The 6,713-nt window shown below is 36.0% G+C and overlaps 1 pseudogene; it reads right to left on the reverse strand.

Moving 5' to 3' along the window:
* Positions 1-3,859: 3,859 nt before the first annotated feature.
* On the reverse strand, positions 3,860-5,313 carry LOC120195155 (annotated as a pseudogene).
* Positions 5,314-6,713: the final 1,400 nt, after the last annotated feature.

Consider the following 6,713-nt stretch of genomic DNA (forward strand, 5'->3'; position numbering starts at 1 on the left):
CTTGTAATAGTACACGTTTACAGGCACATTTATTGGTATCAAAGTTACAGATTTAGTCGATTCTATGACTGAATCGAGCTTGTTTTGAGTTAAAAAGTGTATACATGCCACTAGGATGTCATTGTTACTGATTGGTGATTGTAAGGTTCGATTGATGTCACTCCTTACTTATAAAGGTGAATAAATGTAGTGTATGTCTAAGATGTGTGTAATCGAGGGTTTGAAGTAATTGACTGAGCAGGAGGTTCAAGAGTAACGAGTAGGATAGTAATGTAGTTAACCATAATTCTCAGGTTTAATCCAATAATGATGCATTGACACAATAGGAAGGGCCAATGTAAGTTTAAGGAAACCCTGGTTCATACATAAGTAAATATGGATTAAAAATGGAACATTAGTTAGAATTGATCCTAAATGACATGTTTGCAATAACCCTTTAGGCTAAGAGTGCGAGGTGAGTCGTTTTGTAGACAGTAACTATCCGTTAAAGATTCAAAGTGTTAACTTTTGACAAACTTGACAGAGTTTACCTTATGAGGAATCTAAGGTAATTTTGGTATGGCTTAGTTTTCTCCCAGCATGCTACAATGAATTATCGCTTAAAGCGATTGATCTTAAAGAATACGAAAGTTTCGAGATATTTGTAGTAGGGAAAAAGTGTAAATTTGTTTCTTAATGTGATTTTAGTAGTAACTATTATAAAATTATTGTTTAAGGTTGTCAAGCCTTCTTAGTAAATGAGGGGGATACTCAACTTTCATAGTTAAATCATAAGATGTTCCAACTATTTTAGAGTACCCAAATGTGTATCCACAAATCACCTGGATTACCTCTAGTTAAGATGTATAAATTAAATAGAGGTGTTATCCGGTACTACGTTTATTTCTAATACCTCGTATTGATGGCTTAGATTGAGCCCAAAGGCTTAAAAGGCATTGTTATTAGAATTGTAATATCCTATTTACAAGACCAGGCATCATCTGAGACACACCAGTGTTATTTGAGAAAAAGAAAGACGAGTCTATGTAATTATGCATGGATTATCGTTAATTAATAAGATAACAGTGAAGAATAATATCTTATTCCGAGAATCGATGATCTTTTTATCCGTTAAGGATACATTGATGTTCTCTAGATTTATCTCATATCTGAATATTATTAGTAAAGATAAGGAATAATATCTTCCTAGAAGATTCAATATGGACAATACGAGTTACAATTATGTCGTTTTGTTTAAAGCATTTTTCTGTGCATTTATGGATTTGATAAACTGAGTATTTTAGTTACTTAGATTAATTGACAAACCGATACTCATGGGGGTATCGAAACTGACCCTAGGGTATCGATACTGCAAGTAGAGTATTGATACTACTCACTTTGGATGGTCTATTTTAACCCGTTTAAAGCCCGCAAGAGCTAGGAAGATCCCTAATAGTAAGACTTGGTCTATGAGGGACATAAATGACCAAACACCTAGAAACAATCATAGAGTGGTTATAATAGATGTACTTACTAAGCGTAACACATCAAAATATATTAAATCGAGTACATATACGAATAGTTGAGAACGATGATGATTGCAATGGATGTACACAATGAATAAGTTAAATTTGTTAATAGCGAAAGGTATGGACTTTAAGAACGTCAGTGAAATCAGGAAGAGTAAGTTGTCCCTTTCAATTCAAAAGAGTATTGAAGGGAAGCTCGATAAGATCGAATAGAACGTTGCTACTCAGAGTTGAACCTGAGTCAGGTAGAAGCTATGTATAGTATAGCTAGTGATCATCAAACTCAGTAATCGTCATTGAATCACAAAACTCTTAGAGACTCTCTTAAGTCAATTACTAGAATGCCCTTAAGTAACGAACGACCAAAAGATTAGCTTAATAGTAACAACATAGCAATTAATAAGCCTTCACATAACGTTCAAGGTGAGAGAACGAGCAAGATAGCAGCTAGTGAGAGGATAACCTCACTTTAGTCCGTCCCACTATACTGGGTATAGCCAGGTTACCTTAGTTTCCCTAGTAGGCATTGTCAATGCGTAAGGCACTTTAGGGGCTAACTAGGGCCCGAGACCCAAACAGTCGCGAGGAGTGGTTAGTTTGTTTCAGTTGTGTGCCTTTGGACCTTACCTTAGATACAAATGTATAGTTTGCATCAGTCCAGTACTACATTATCAGAAAGCTTGGCTTGAAGATATGTGATACCAAGACAACATTTAGTTAAGTGGGAATATCCGATTTTATAAGATACCAACTTCTCCCTTCATGGTCTACCTGATGTTATGTGATATCAGGAGATCATTCATACGACTTGCGTCGCACACCTGGCTTTGGTGGGTGAGTCTCCCAATTTAGATTTGCTGCATACACAAGGTCAAACTCGATACCTTACTTAAGCGATATCAAGTTGCTTACTACTTGAACCACTTTTTAAAAATCATTGTTTATTTAATATTATTTCTGATCAAATAAAGAAATAATAATATATAAATTATCCTATTAAAAGCTTACGAGTTTAACTTCTTAAGTTAAATTCATATAAATAATCTTTACATTACAATTTAAAATAATCTCATTATCTTGAATTATTATTGAAAGTAATAAACACCATTTTTATTCATTTTTAGTGTTTGATTCTATAGATTTTATTAACATTGCCCAAATGAATCGACTAAACAATGACATTTATCTCTATCAACCCAATTGTGCATGATCATGTATTTATCAATCTCAATCTTTGAGGGACCAACAAATGTCTCTATTATAATAAGAGGGATAAATTCCTTCTTAATCTCACTCACATCTCACTACATAATTTTTGTCACATGTCCCTTTATAAAGACTACGTAAATCCTGGGGCCCTTAGGTGGGGTATGCCGCCACCACCTCTTACCACAAAAATGATAGTATTCTATTTCATCAATTTTTCTCGAAATGGTTCAGACATGCTCTTATAGATTGCTTGAGGTCGTATAAATATCTCTTACGTTTGCAAACTTTGTTTTGCAAATCACCAGTGAGCAAAAGGCAATTTTCAATCTACTTAGGTGCACTGGCCGCCAGCTAAAGTTAAGTAAAGAGACAATAAAATAGGTATGGAGTTAGTTTTAGCTACTGGAACAAAGGTTTGTTCATAATTGTTACCCTAAATCTGAGTTAACCCATTAGCCACAAGCTTATTCTTGAATATTTCTACACTGTCATCGACTTTACATTTTACAATAAAAACATTTGCCAACAATAACTTTTTGGTCCTTCAGAAGATCACTTTCCATGTCACATTCCTTTTCAACGCACCCATTTCTAACATTGCTACCATCCATCAATTTGGAAATAAACAGATACGATAATTTTGACACAATAACATACGATCATTGGAGACTAGAGTTTATATAACATAAATATTTGCAATTGGATTATTAAAATAGGAATGATTTCTTTTACTAATTGCAATAGGAACATATAGATCACAATTTTGAGGATTAATAGAAGAATCAATATTTTGAGGTGAATTTGAGTACCTATATTTAGCTATTTGGAGCTAAATTCATATCCGATTAGGCTTAAATTTGGCCAACGATTTTAATTACACAATCACATGAGTACGTAGAACTCACTCGTCAACTTGAAAATTCAAGGCATTACACTCGATTTTATTAAATGTAAGATGTAAGTACTAATAATTTTGTATCAAACAATTACTATCTTATTGCATTGAAATGTATTACAAGAATATAGCTTTTGAAACCTAGATAAAATATCACATCTTTATGTCAAATCCTTAATATTTGACACTATACTAATTACTAATGTAGCTTAGAAATTATTATTCTTTCAGAATATTGTGGCTCAAAATATTTTAGTACACCAGTCATTATTAGTATTCTTGAATTTTATATCGGTCATTATTTTACAAACCGGATGAAATGAAGATCGGTTTAGTTTGTAACCCAACCATCTCTTGTTTTAATAAGATATCCAATTCCTGACAAATACTTCCATTGCTGGGGCTGGCAAACAAATTGACATGGCAATTCCATCCCCTCCTTTCTCATTCTTGACTGCCACTAAAATACTCAATGGTGATGCACCGTGTAATTTAGCACCCAAACCAGCTTTTGCAAGCCCTCCGTACACTGCTTTACCCCACCCAAAATCAACATCTTCAAACCCTGCTCGTGTTACATCTGTTACCAAACAACTCCCCGCCATGGGATATGGGGTCGACCCTTTATCACCATTAAATCTGCCACCGATCTCACATACTCTTCTGTCACGCTCTCCTTGGCTTGTCTCACCAGTTTTATTGCATAGCCTAATGGGTTTTCGCTGAGTTTTCTAGCTGTTGTTATTGCAGCCGGAAGACGATGGCGTTACCGTAATACCCTGATGGTAAAGGAGGGTTTAACTTTAGACGTGCACTAACCATGAATAGCAAGCGAACCTCTTCATCAGGGTCTGTTTCTAGGGCAATTGTTCGGCAACGCCATAAACAAGCTGCTAAAGTTCAAACCTCGAACATTGACGAAGGTGGTAGGGCAAGAGTTTGCGAAGGGACGAAAGTTCATTGGGGCCAAAGAAAAAGGAGCGGTGGACCATGTTTTGCAATGGGGTGTTGGTACTGATGGGCATGGCGTCTTCTTTTTCTCGGTCGTACTCGCGATGGAACAACGAGACTCGTGGCGGATCTCTAGCACTTAGAAGGTGCCTCTCCCATACAGGTTGTACTGAAGGGGCGGTTGCTCCACGAGCTATCTCAGCCATGGCTAAAATCAATTGCATCATGCCACTGGCGTCGGTTAAGATGTGGCTAACGTTGATGGCAAAGATAAAACCACCGCATCTCAACCTTGTCACCTGAATGATCAACAGTGGTCTATTCAAAAGTTCATTCGGGTTAGGAACATAAAGGAGCTCATCAATGCAAGGAAATGGTGGACAGATATATCCCCAAAATCCTTAAGTGCAACATCGGCATCGGCTTCAATATACAAAGCACCTTCGCCAGTACAATCTACCATAAGCTTGCGGTTAGGCCCTTCCCTTAACCTACCAGCAAGTGGATAATAGAACACTAGAGTTTGTGCGAGTGCCTCCCGAATAACTGCAGCAGGGTCCTTCCCTTGCATGGAGGATTCCACCCAAAAAATTGGATCACCGGGATATTGAACCGGAGACTTTCTTGGTCATCGATGTCGGATAACAGTTTGCAGTCATTAGGGGTGAGCTTTGCAGGAGCAACAAGTTCCGGTTTACGTCTTCGGACCGAAAATGCTACGGCAGAGGACGGTAGTGCCATGGACGTGTGACTGAGTGTTAGGTGCTGAGACTTTTGCACGTAGTAGACATTATATATGTTAAAGGGAAACCGAGAAAGGTTCGGTTCTGTCACAACAAGTTAGGTCGTGTGCAGAATAAACGTGTCTTTTATTTTATTTTTCCAGTTAACTTAAACGTGTTCATGGACCGCTTGCAGGACCAGTTTGTTTGTGGGAAGAAGCAAAACTGAACAAGAAACATGTTTGTGGTCCTAAAGTCAACCCATTTAAGATTGATTTGACGTGTGCATGGACCGCTTGTTGTCAGTTTATTATGGTTTTTCTCTTCTTCTTTTCCAAGAGTTTTGGACAAGTTTTATATAAAAAACACGTTTTTCAGTTAATTTAACGTCTACATGGACGGCTTGCGGGACCAGTTTGTTGTGAGAAGAAGAAAAACTGAAGAAGAGACATTCTTGTGGTTCCTAAATTTCAACCATTTAAGATAATTTGATGTGTGCATGGAACGCTTGCAGGACCAGTTTGTTGTGAGAAGAAGCAAAATTGAAGAAGACACATGCTTTACGTGGTTCCAAAAATTCAACATCTTTAGATTAATTTGACGTGTGCATGGACCGCTTGCTGTCATAAAAAAAATGCCCATTTCCCAGTCATCATAAAGCATGTATACTATCCAGCTGAGAAATTTGAAACTGTAATTGACACATAGAAAATGGTATTCATGTTATATTAGAGGCAATCTGGGCAATTTGAGTAATTAATGTTTGATTTAATACAAGTCTTTCAATAAATTATTAAAAGATTGGGTCCCTCGCCCATGTTATAATTTAGAATTTGCTCGTCTAACTCAGTTGGTAGAGCACAAGGCTTTTAATCTTGTGGTCGTGGGATCGAGTCTCACTGAGGGTAATTCATAACGGAGATATTCCACGGAAGCTGCTCTCAACCTGACATTGGGGGCAACCTACTACCTACCTCCCCCTTACCCTATTACATATAGGAATAGGGTCAACTAATTGCCCATGTCATAATTTACAAATTTGATTTTTAGACTAGTACAAGATTGTTAAAAGATTGAGTAAACTACAAGTTAAATATTTTGTTTCGTTTAGTACTTAATTTTTTTAATACAATACATAACATTTAGTTTCAATTTCAATTTGGTATCCATAATTAAAAAATAAAAAAAAATTGTTGACATGAGAATTTTTATTTATTTTTCACTGATACGTGTCATTATCTTATGGTGGACACGTCAACATTATCGTTAAGTTTTTAACGACAAGTACAAAAATGAAACATAAACTAAATATTATGAATTTAAAAGAAATAAAATTTGGGTACCAAAACAAAATAAAAGTAATAATTTAGATACTAAACTTGTAATTTACTCTAAAAAATTAAAGATTTTGTATTTCCCAATCAAAAT

Source organism: Hibiscus syriacus, unplaced genomic scaffold (genome assembly GCF_006381635.1).
Source record: "Hibiscus syriacus cultivar Baekdansim isolate YM2019G1 unplaced genomic scaffold, ASM638163v2 tig00117007_pilon, whole genome shotgun sequence".
Lineage (NCBI taxonomy): Eukaryota > Viridiplantae > Streptophyta > Magnoliopsida > Malvales > Malvaceae > Hibiscus > Hibiscus syriacus.